Raw genomic sequence first — 12,993 nt, forward strand, 5'->3', positions numbered from 1 at the left:
TTTACCTAGAATTTGCCTAGGCATCGGTCAGGATAACTCAACCTTCTTCATAATAACAGTATCTATTGTTTGTCCATAGTGGACGTCGTCAAAGCCGGCCGCGGTGGCCGTGCGGTTCTAGGCGCTCCAGTCCGGAGCCGCGCTGCTGCTACGGTCGCAGGTTCGAATCCTGCCTCGGGCATGGATGTGTGTGATGTCCTTAGGTTTAAATAGTTCTAAGTCCAGGGGACTGGTGACCTGAGATGTTAAGTCCCATAGTGCTCAGAGCCATTTTTTTGGTCCTGAAATGACAGTTAAACGATTTAATACCCGTAATATGATAAACATCTCCAGAAAGTTTCGTAAATGTCGGGCTCGTGCTTATCCATAACAGCTCGAGATTCCGTCTGTGTATTTGGTCCTATAATACAACGGCGAGATTACGAGCATTAGTTCCTATTCAGAAAGATACCTGTCTGGCCTCTGGTCATGCCAGAAAAGAATGTTATGGAGACTCCTCCCGAACAGGCCATGAAGGCCCAACGGTACCGACCGGCCGCCGTGTCATCCTTAGACCATAGGCGTCACTGGATGCGGATATGGAGGGGCATGTGGTCAGCACACCGCTCTCCCGGTCGTATGTCAGTTTCCGAGACCGGAGCCGCTACTTCTCAATCAGGTAGCTCCTCAGTTTGCCTCACAATGGCTGAGTGTGCCCCGCTTGCCAACAGCGCTAGGCAGACCAGTTGGTCACCCATCCAAGTGCTAACCCAGCCCGACAGCGGTTAACTTCGGTGATCTGACGGGAACCGGTGTTACCACTGCGGCACGGCAGTTGGCAAGTGTAATGGATATTCTACAAAATTCTATATAAGCCTACCGTGACCATTTCATGATATTTATGCACTGCTGCCACTTCGAACGTCTGATATACACATTGATCTGTGTTCTCTTTTTGGACGAGTTCAAGACTTCCGCAACGTTATATGACTGTACTGAATTGTCCGCCAGACAGTCGACGATTCGCCAGATGGGGGGAGCGTTGTCAAACACGCGTAATGCTCTCTGTACGAGTGTTGCTGTTAAGAACAACACAGGTAAGGCTACTCACACAGACGCGCGTCCGCGCGAGGCAAAAAGCACCGGTCGGCATTAGCATACGCTTTAGAGTCGGCAGCTGCACAGCAAGAACCTATTAGCATTTATGGATACGTGTGCACTTGTCAGCGCCGGGTGGCTCCCCGTGAGTGATGACACTGGAAACCGGCGACATTTACGATCAAGAGATTACCGGCACCTACGGTTTAATTAATGCGAATACGTAACGAGGACAGCGTCTGGAGGGGGAGGCCGGCTCGCTCCGGCGGTCGCGCCGGAATGATTTATTAAGTAGCGGGCGTCGCGGGCTGAGCAATTTTTACACCCTAACTAAATTTGTCTTCGCTCCAATTATGCGGCCACACGGTAAATTGCCGGTGGAAATGAATGGGTTCCGAACTAGCAGAACTGCTGCAACCGCAGTTATTTAACGGACTCGGTGCAACAAGCAAGAAGTGTCTAGCTCCGACCTGAGTGTGAAGAAATTCCGGAGGACTTGTACAAGTTATGCAGCTGGTACAGTGAATTAGAGCGCGGTTTGATTTTGCAGAAATTAAAGACATCGCTACTCAATATTTCAAGCGCGAACGTGAAATACGCTTAAGTGAACCTTCGTAAGAAGCATAATATGTCCAATAAACTTGGGCCGGCAGTTGTGGCAAATTGTTTAAATGATCTGATAGGGCCTGCAGCTGCCAGTTTCTCCTTATTCGTACTACTACTACTACTACTACTACTACTACTGTAGAATTTCCGTCTTGGACCATTTACAAGCATGTTGATAAACGAAAGCAACAAGAGTTCAGAGCATTAACAACCGGTAAAAAGTTTAATCCAGTAACAAATCAGGTCGTTATGCTAGGCTTAATAAGAACTGTGGTATATCGAGAGGTTGTAACATTCGAAAATTGTACTGAAATGCAGGAGGACCTGCAACGAATTGACGCATGGTGCAGGTAATGGCAATTGAATCTCAATGTAGACAAGTGTAATGTGCTACGAACACACAGAAAGAAAGATTCTTTATCCTTTAGCTACAATATAGCAGGTCAGCAACTGGAAGCAGTTAATTCCATAAATTATCTGAGAGTAGGCATTAGGAGTGATTTAAAATGGAATGATCATATAAAGTTGATCGTCGGTAAAGCGGATGCCAGACAGATTCATTGGAAGAATACTAAGAAAATGCAATCCGAAAACAAAGAAAGTAGGTTATAGTACACTTGTTCGCCCACTGCTTGAATACTGCTCACCGGTATGGGATGCGTACCAGATAGGGTTGATAGAAGAGATAGAGAAGATCCAACGGAGAGCAGCGCGCTTCGTTACAGGATCATTTAGAAATCGCGAAAGCGTTACGGAGACAACAGATAAACTCCAGTGGAAGACTCTGCAAGAGAGACGCTCAGTAGCTCGGTACGGGCTTTCGTTGAAGTTTCGAGAACATACCTTCACCGACGAGTCAAGCAGTATATTGCTCCCTCCTATGTGTATCTCGCGAAGAGACCATGAGGATAAAATCAGAGAGATTAGACCCCACACAGAGGCATACCGACAATCTTTCTTTCCACGAACAATACGAGACTGGAATCGAAGGGAGAACCGATAGAAGTACTCAAAGTACCCTCCGCCACACACCGTCAGGTGGCTTGCGGAGTATGGATGTAGATGTAGAAATCACTGCAGAAAACATTTTCAACTGTTGTAGTGCTGTCGTCCTCAGTTCACTCATCCGCGTACTCGAGAACTGGACAAATGTGATAAGCTGTGAGCATTCCACCATCGTGCGATGTTTGCGTGCAATGGAGAAGATTCGGAAATCGAGTATATGGGCACCGCATGCTCTAAGCGAAAATTACAGAAATCAGCGACTGGCCATACATGAATTTCTGCTTGCTCCTCATCAACTGTCGGCCGGGGTGGTCGAGCGGTTCTAGGCGCTAGTCTGGAACCGCGCGACCGCTACGGCAGCAGGTTCGAATCCTGGATAGGGCATGGATGTGTGTGATGTCGTTATGTTAGTTAAGTTTATGTAGTTCTAAGTTCTTGGGGACTGATGACCTCAGATGTTAAGTCCCATTGTGCTCAGAGCCGTTTTTGAACCTCATCAACTGGCTCGTGACCAACACCGACCATTCCTATCCTATATCGTTGCTGGTGGCAAGTAATGGTGCTTTATGCCACCACAAGGAAAAGAAAGGAATGGTTGAGTCCAAACAAAGCAACAACCTCCCGTACAACAACCAGCGCGCATCAGCAAAAGATACTGTTGTGCATCTGGTGGAACAGCGACGGTGTGTACTAATAACTGCTTCTCCGAGATGTAACCATCAGTGCTGACATTTACTGTCAAGAACTGAGACTTCTTGCAGACGCAATCCAAGATCAACGACCAGGAAGGCTCCGCGAAGCGATGCTACTTCACGATAACGCCCCACTCGCCCAACCCCCGCATTCTGCTAGACCGACAAGAAACCTTATACAGGAGCTGGGTTGGGAAGTCATTCCCGACCCACCTTGTTCACCAGATTTATGCCCTCAGATTTTCGCCTTTTCCGCTCTCTACCGAATAACCTTCAAGCAACTTCCGTTCCGAATGAAAATGCGCCCCGAACATGGCTTGACTAGTTCTGCGCCTCAAAACCACGTGATTTCTACCCTCACGGAATCGAAAAGTTATCCCAGAATTGACGGACTGTTTTAGATAGTGAAAGAGAATGCACTATTGGCCATTAAAATTGCTACACCACGAAGATGACGTGCTACAGACGCGAAATTTAACCGACAGGAAGAAGATGATGTGATATGCAAATGATTAGCTTTTCAGAGCATTCACACAAGGTTGGCGCCGGTCGCGACACCTACAACGTGCTGACATGAGGAGAGTTTCCAACCGATTTCTCATACACAAACAGCAGTTGACCGGCGTTTCATGGTGAAACGTTGTTGTGATGCCTCGTGTAAGGAGGAGAAATTCGTACCATCACATTTCCGAGTTTGATAAAGGGAATATTGTAGCCTACCGTGATTGCGGTTTATCGCATCGCGACACTGCTGCTCGCGTTGGTCGAGATCCAATGACTGTTAGCAGAATATGGAATCGGTGGTTTCAGGAGGGTAATACGGAATGCCGTGCTGGATCCCAACGGCCTCGTATCACTAGCAGTCGAGATACAGGCATCTTATCCGCATGTCTGTAACGGATCGTGCAGCCACGTCTCGATCCCTGAATCAACAGATGGAGATGTTTGCAAGACAACAACCATCTCCACCAACAGTTCGATGACGTTCGCAGCAGCATGGACTATCAGCTCGTAGACCGTGGCTGCGGTTACCCTTGACGCTGCATCACAGACAGGAGCGCCTGCGATGGTGTACTCAACGACGAACCTGGGTGCACGAATGGCAAAACGTAATTTTTGCGGATGAATCCAGGTTCTGTTTACAGCATCATGATGGTCGCATCCGTGTTTGGCGACATAGCGGTGAACGCACATTGGAAGCGTGTATTCGTCATCGCCATACTGGCGTATCACCCGGCCTGACGGTATGGGGTGCCATTGGTTACACGTCTCGGTCACCACTTGTTCGCAATGACGGCACTTTGAACAGTGGACGTTACATTTAAGATGTGTTACGACCCGTGGCTCTACCCTTCATTCTATCACTGCGAAACCCTACATTTCAGCAGGATAATGCACGACCGCATGTTGCAGGTCCTGTACGGCCCTTTCTGGATACAGAAAACGTTCGACTGCTGCCCTGGCCAGCATATTCTCCAGATCTCTCACCAACTGAAAACGTCTGGTCAATGGTGGCCGAGCAACTGGCTCGTAACAATACGCCAGTCACTACTCTTGATGAACTGTGGTATCGCGTTGAAGCTGCATGGGCAGGTGTACCTGTACACGCCATCCGAGCTCTGTTTGACTCAGTGGCCAGGCGTATCAAGGCCGTTATTACGGCCAGAGGTGGTTGTTGTGGGTACTGATTTCTCAGGGTCTATGCAACCAAATAGCGTAAAAATGTAATGACCTGTCAGTTCTAGTATAATATATTTGTCCAATGAATACCCGTTTATCAGCTGCATTTCTTCTTGGTGTAGCAATTTTAATGGCCAGTAGTGTAGTTCATACTAATAAAAATCAGTAGAACAAAAAACCGCCCAAGTGTTATTCAACCCTCAATAATACTTTAAACTTAGGTGACAGTATTGTGTGGCTTAATACCACCATGTTATTGGTTAGTAAACGCTTTTGTAAGCCCAAGTCGCCATTGCCAAATTTCGCCTGTCCCCCTCTACAGCTGCTGTCACCTCAGTGTCGACACTGGGCTGGCTGGTCCCGCCGACGCAGCGCCGAAAGGGCAGCGGTCCCGGCAGACGTAGCTCGTTTCGCCAGCCGCCGGCTTCGGGGTCCGTCGGCTCGGCCCGGCACACTTCGGCTCCGTTGGGCCCCGCCCCGCCTCCCACGGGGTCGCACAAGGTCGGCCGGTGCTGCACGGGCGCCAAACGAAAGTGATACATTATGCATCTGGCGCGTTCATCGCCGCCGCTTACTTGTCCGCTTTCTTCACTTCCAACTGTCGTCATCACGGATAAGTTATACGAATTCAACTCATAATTGGTGTTTCACACTATTTACGGAGCAGGTGCGGTGTGTACTTAATTGCATTTTATTAATGGTGTAGCAAGACAATCGATCAACAGGGCGTATAAATCGTAGCAAAAAGCTACATTTCATGAAACTGCTAAAGAGCATTCGACTACCGCTTCTTGAACCTTATCTGATATCACTGTCACTGCACACAATGGTAAATATGCTGCTAAATCTATCTAACGATATCCGGGCTAGAGGATGACACAAATAAATGCTTGTAAAGAAAGACCTCGACATTTTATGTTGCCGAGTAAATACGCAATCGATAGAGGCTTTCTCCTTGATGTCTTTCTCACCATTTCATTAACAGCACTGAGTCGTTTGTCCCATGCGCACGCCTGCGCACAAATGTTTACTGCGCAGCAGCTGACATACTCCTCTTACAATGGGACTCTCCATACTGTAAGTCACGGATTTTGATTCGCTTCATATACGTTGTAGAGGCACTTACGCTGTGTACCTGGCTGTCCGGTTTTTTAACGACGGGCCTTGGTTTTTGAGAAAATCGATTTTGAAATTCATTGTGAGTTTTGTATATTCGTAACATTACATAAAACCCGATCAAGTCAGCGTAGCGCAGCGGTAAAGGCTGACGGCTACCGAGAAGGAGATACCGTGTTCGAATCCCGCTCGGGTACTTTTTTTTTCAATATCGACCGAATCTTTCAATTTTATTTCAAAGAATATCAACAAACAGTGTAAGGTGTGCGAAATTATAAAAATATATTCAGTTATTAATTTTTCAAATATTCATTCCGTTTGTTGGATTTCCAAATGTTCGTACAACGGTCGCTTATTGTTTGACCTGAAATCGATCTCCGCCCATTATCGTCCCCTCTGGTAAATACCGTTAGCCGTAACGGGAACCCCAACTCCTAGTTGCGGCCAGTGAGGATGCGAGTTGCATTCCTTTACATTTGCATCTAACTACGGCGTCAGTTGCTCGTAAAGCGTGTCTAGCCCTTTAACCGCCCTGGACGTGTTAAAGCGCGCACCTTTGTACCTTTTCCTTCGTGCTCTGCCGGCCAGAGTGGCCGAGCGGTTCTAGGCTCTACAGTCTGGAACCGCGCGATCGCTACGGTCGCAGGTTCGAATCCTGCCTCGGGCATGGATGTGTGTGATGTCCTTAGGTTAGTTAGGTTTAAGTAGTTCTAAGTTCTTCGGGACTGATGACCACAGCAGTTAAGTCCCATGGTGCTCAGAGCCTGTGTGCTCTGAACGTGTTTACGCGCGCCACCAGTCCCTCTACTTGGTACTCTGAACGTGTCTACGCATAGACACGTTCAGAGTGCCAGGTAGAAGTACTGGTGGCGCGCGTAAATACTTTTAGAGCATACAGGAACAGGTACAAAGGCGCGCGCGTTAACACGTCCAGGGCAGTTAAAGGGCTAATGCCTAGTGTTAGAAAAACTCTGTGAAATGGAAGAACCAAGTGTTTCTACAGTAGTGCAGCAAGAAGAAGATCCACAAGTAGAGGAGTTGAATGAAATCACAAATGCCATTAAATATGTCGAAAATCTACTCCGCGATCAGGATTCGAACACGGTATCTCCAGCGCGGTAGCCGTGAACCTTTACCGCTACGCTGACTTCCTCGGAATATAGTAATGTTATGGGTATACAAACTGCGCAACGAACTTCAAAATCGACTTTCTCAAAAACCAAGGTCCGTCGCTAAAAAACCAGATAGCCAAGTTCAAAATGGTTCAAATGGCTCTGAGCACTATGGGACTTAACATCTGTGGTCATCAGTCCCCTAGAACTTAGAACTACTTAAACCTAACTAACCTAAGGACATCACACACATCCATGCCTGAGGCAGGATTCGAACCGGCGACTGTAGCGGTCACGCGGTTCCAGACTCAAGCGCCTAGAAACGCACGGCCACACCGGCCGGCAAATAGCCAAGTACTCAGGGTAAGTGCCTCTACAACATATTTTAAGAGCATCAAAACTCGTGATTACAGTATGGAGGGTCCCCTTGTTAGTCAAAATGTGGACGTCACAACGAAAGGTGCAGCGTGTGGTATGGTTACCAAATTTAAAATCAATAGCACCTGTTTTGTAGCGTTCAAGAAGAAAACAGGACGTGGATTCTCCCACACGTTAATCTATCACTGGGGCAGAACTCTGCGAAAAAACAGGAAGTTTGGTTTCAGAGGCAGAAAAGCACACTAAAACGCACTAGAAGCTCACCTAAATCAATTAGCCATGCTAGTAAGGGACTAGCCATCTTCCATTCGACGGTGCACCACGTAGTGCACAAACCTCTTTGGTTCTGTGCTTACGAACTCCAGCTTTTGCATCACATTAAGCTTGATGATCACAGCAGACGTGCGTCTGCTGTTGAAGTGCTGCGTCGTACAGCTGAACACGACTACCTCAATGTAATGCTGAAGAATGTAAGGAAGTGAAATTTCAGTAGGACCGACATAACGACAGGAACACACCAAAAGTTAATGTGTGGTTTTGGGTTTCCATAAACATAGTGTGATTAACCCATTTTTTCAGGGAGTCTGCGGTGACAGGACACACATATGTACACATCTTGGTGAACTGTGTAGTTCCACAGACGTCCCCCAACGTCATTTCCCAGCAGGATGATGCCGCACCCCGCTGTCCAAGGGTTGTTAACACTTGTCTCCATGAGACGTTTCCTGAGCACTGAATCGGAAGGGGGGTTCCCACTGCCTGGCCTCCTGGCCTGCCGACCAGACTCCGCTGGATTTCTGTATATGGGAATTTATCAAGTCTTTACATAAGAATGATTCGAGATCTGACTGTTTTGAGACAACAGATCTACGCCGCAGTAGAGGCCGTTACACCTGTTACTCTTACGAACATACGGCGAGAATCGTTTCGGTATCTGCCAAGTTACGAACGGTGCCCGCACTGAACTGAAGAAAAGACTCATAAAAATGTTTGAGATCCTGTGGAAAATGTTGGACGAATAAAGCTATGAATGTTTTCGCCTAATTCTAGCCCGGGCACCTTGTATTATAAATTCAAGTCATCTGTCGTGTTTTAGTATCTGTATGTGACTGCAGGGATTTTGATACGGTTTTCATTAATAGACAGACTGATTCACGAGGAAAGTTTGTGTGAATGATTATAGTAATGATGGGCGTGTAATACATGTAGTGTAACCTTTTCTACATTTAAGTGGCGTCTGGGATGACACCTTGTGGCAATGATGGGACCTACGCGCTGGTCAGGTACAGGGGAGACAGTATCGGGTGGGGAAAAACAAACAACCGCGGCAACTCCGGAGAGGCAGCGAAGCTTCACCAAAATCGCTACATATCACAAATTGAAGCACCCCGCTGCGTTTTTTGTGTCCGTATGTGAAGGCTAAACCCAGAGATTTTGTGTATCTAATTTACTAGCGAAACCACCAATTCTTCACAGTTGCTAAATATATATGGGACTGGATATACTTCTTAAACTCCTACTAATCCCTTCTGTTCATTTCCTCCTCCCCTCTATGTCTGTCCCCTTCTCTCCCCCCCCCCTCCTCCTTCTCTACCTTCTCTCTCTCTCTCTCTCGACCTTCTCCGCCCTCTTCCCATCTCTCGCTGATCTTGAAGCTTGTTTACTATTATTGCCAACGAAACCTTGACTGGTGACTGAAGTCACCTAAAACAAATGGGTAAACTGGTTGCAATCAGCGGTGTACGCGTTATGAGAGAGCTCTTCTGCTCCTGGATCTGCGAGGATAGTAGCTTCAGTGATGGCATTTCGCATAGTTTTAAACTGCAAACGGGTAGGATTAAAAGTTTCGGGCGATTCACATTACGTAATAATATTCTAATCACAAGCGCATTAGCCATATATACAAGTTTCCTGTTTTCTGTTAAACTCGACTGCACGAAGAAAACAAAATCCTTTTATTGTACTTAAGGCTAACTGCGAGACAGAAAACGAAACAGCACATTTTCACAGCGCAGCATTTCCTATCTTGCAGTCTGTTTTTAACAGAAAAGCTGTACGTTGTTTAAAAAATGTATAGCCTATGTCGGTATGGATGTTTATTAGAGTGTGGAATATCACTTTCAAAAAACATTTTTCTGTGTAAAAAATTTTGTATAACGATTGCGGACCAAAGAGCTGCGAGATGCCAACTGTTTGCCTTCGCTTTTGGCATCCTACTCTTATGATGTAAGAATCGTGCTCTCTAGCTGCGGATAAATTATAACATATGAAGTTAATTGTCAAACAAAATGTGTTCGAATACCTTATTGTGACATCAGTCCACATAGCACAGCTCACTATCACTGAACTAACAGATTCATTTTTCAGCCTTTTGTGGGGAGGACGCAACATTTCGACGTGACACCGATCCGCCATTGGCGTGAGTTTTGTCACAAATTTTCAATATATATCTTTCGTTCGTTGTATAAGCTGAACCTGCAGTCATTCGGAGAAGAATTCCGAGAGTCTGAGTAACTACACAGCATAGAGTGATTACTAGATGGTGATATGCAATTTAAATTTCAAAATTCCATCGCTTCACATCTTTAATTGCGCTCCTCCCAATACCAATCTATAACCATTATTTCGTGCAGCTTCGGCTTATATTTTGTGAGGGACGGTAGAAGCTAAGTTACACGTGTAAACAATTTGAAGTAAATGCACTATGTGATCAAAAGTATCCGGACACCTAGCTGAAAATGACAAATTCGTGGCGCCCTCCATCGGTAATGCTGGAATTCAATACGGTGTTAGCCCACCGTTAGCCTTGACGACAGCTTCCACTCTCGCAGGTATTCGTTCAATCAGGTGCTGGAACGTTTTTTGGGGAATGACAGCCCATTCTTCACGGAGTGTCGCACTGAGGAGAGGTATCGATGTCGGTCGGTGAGGCCTGGCAGGAAGTCCATTACAGGGATGTTATTGTCAAATAGTTCAAATGGCTCTGAGCACTATGGGACTTAACATCTATGGTCATCAGTCCCCTAGAACTTAGAACTACTTAAACCTAACTAACCTTAGGACATCACATACATCCATGCCCGAGGCAGATGTTATTGTCGTGTAACCACTCCGCCACAGGCCATGCATTATGAACAGGTGCTCGATCGTGTTGACAGATGCAGTCGTCATCCCCGAATTGCTCTTCAACAGTGGCAAGCAAGAAGGCGCTTAAACATCAATGTAGGCCTGTGCTATGATAGTGCCACGCAAAACAAGGGGTGCAACACACCTACACGAAAAACACGACCACACCAGAACACCATAGCCTCCGAATTTTACTGTTAGCACAACACACGCTGGCAGATGACGTTCACCGGGCATTCGCCATACCCCTCAGCCTGCCATCGCATCATCACGCTGTGTACCGTGATTCGTCACTCCACACAACGTTTTTCCACTGTTCAATCGTCCCGTGTTTACGCTCCTTACACCAAGCGAGGCGTCGTTTGGCGTTTACCAGCGTGATGTGTGGCTTACGAGCAGCCGCTTGACCATGAAGTCCAATTTTTTTCACCTCCCTCCTAACTGTCATAGTACTTGCAGTGGATCCTGATGCAGTTTGGAATTCTTGTGTAATGATCTGGATAGATGTCTGCCTATTACACGTTATGACCCTCTTCAACTGTCGGCGGTCTCTGTCAGTCAACAGACGAGGTCGGCCTGTACGCTTTTGTGCTGTTCGTGTCCCTTCACGCTTCCACTTCACTATCACATCGGAAACAGTGGACCTAGGGATGTTTAGGAGTGTAGAAATCTCGCGTACAGACACCCAATCACCTGTTCACGTTCGAAGTCCGTGAGTTCCGCGGGACGCCTAATTCTGCTCTCTCACAGTGTCTAATGACTATTGAGGTCGCCGATATGGAGTACCTGACAGTAGATGGCAGCACAGTGCACCTAATATGAAAAACGTATGTTTTGGTGGGTTTCCGGATACAGTTGATCACATAGTTTATATAATGTCCGTCCCAATCTTTATGAGGGTATCGTGGAAAAACGAAGTATTGCAGCAACGTATAAAATTTTTAAATAAATCGGTCAAGAACTTTTCGCAACAAATTAAACAAGGAATTATCTTTACACAGCAAATAGCTTAGCGCCCGCTGCTTCGCCCGTGCAGACTGTATGGCCTGCAGAGACTTTTTTTAATCGAATTTTTATGTTGTCCACAAATTGCGACACTGAGGTTTCGTGCTAACCAAGGCCATATAAGCATGATCATTTCCGAATGTACTTCTGGCCAAAAAGCGATTCTGGTAGCTTAAGTCCGACGTTCTTGTTGACCATGCCTTTTGTGTCCATAGAAACTTTCATACCGTAACAAATATTTCATTATATCTAACCGAGAAGTGAAATACCAACTTTCATAAATTTAGCTTTAAATTTTTTTAATGTGACAGAATATTTTTTAAAAATGTTCATCCCCTATTGCACACCGTTAGGGGTTGAATTTCCAGAAACACTGAAACACGCGCTTTTTTTATTTCTAACGGAGAAGTCAAATACCAATTGTCATAGCTATAGCCTTAGAAGTCCTTTAGTAGTTCTTTAGCAATTATTTGTTTTCGAAAAACCTTTCACCCACTATATTACCCTCTTAATGATTGGATTCCCAAAAATGCTGAAACAAGTATTTTTTATTTTGTGATTGAAAAACTATATACCAGTTTTCGTAGTTCCAGCTTCAAAATTCCCTTAATAGCGACATACTTTCAAAAATCCTTTCATCCCCTATTTCAACCCCTTAAGAGTGCAATTTCGGACAACCCCTTTTTAAACGACGCCTACCGTATAAGATCCACTCCCTCACCAAACTTCAAGTTTCCGTCTTTAGCTGTTTGCGTTGGGCGATGATGAGTCAGTGAATAAGTACGACCTAGTTGCCAAAAACAGTGAAACAGCTATTTTTTCATCTCTAACCGAGAACCCAAACACTATTTTGAAAAATTTAGCTCTAAAAATTCTTTCGCAATGAAATATTTTCATAAAACGTTTCGCTCCCTACCACCCTAGGGGTTGAATTTCCAAAAACAGTGACATGCGCATGTTTTAGTTCTAACAGAGAAGTCAAATACAAATTTCCATAGATTTTGCTTCAAAAATGCTTTCACAATGAAATATCTCCGTAAAAATTTCATCCCCGTTTTTCACCCACGTAGGGGCTGAATTTCTTAAACTAGTAAAACTCTTAGTTTTATTTATAACTGAGTAGGCAAATTTAAATTGTCACAGATTTAGCTTTAAAGTGGGGTCATAATAAAATATTTCCATACAAAAATCTCATC

General features: G+C 45.6%; 1 pseudogene; it reads right to left on the bottom strand.

Moving 5' to 3' along the window:
- Positions 1–701: 701 nt before the first annotated feature.
- On the bottom strand, positions 702–819 carry LOC124712571 (annotated as a pseudogene).
- Positions 820–12,993: the final 12,174 nt, after the last annotated feature.

Source organism: Schistocerca piceifrons, chromosome 8 (genome assembly GCF_021461385.2).
Source record: "Schistocerca piceifrons isolate TAMUIC-IGC-003096 chromosome 8, iqSchPice1.1, whole genome shotgun sequence".
NCBI classification, from domain to species: Eukaryota; Metazoa; Arthropoda; class Insecta; order Orthoptera; family Acrididae; genus Schistocerca; species Schistocerca piceifrons.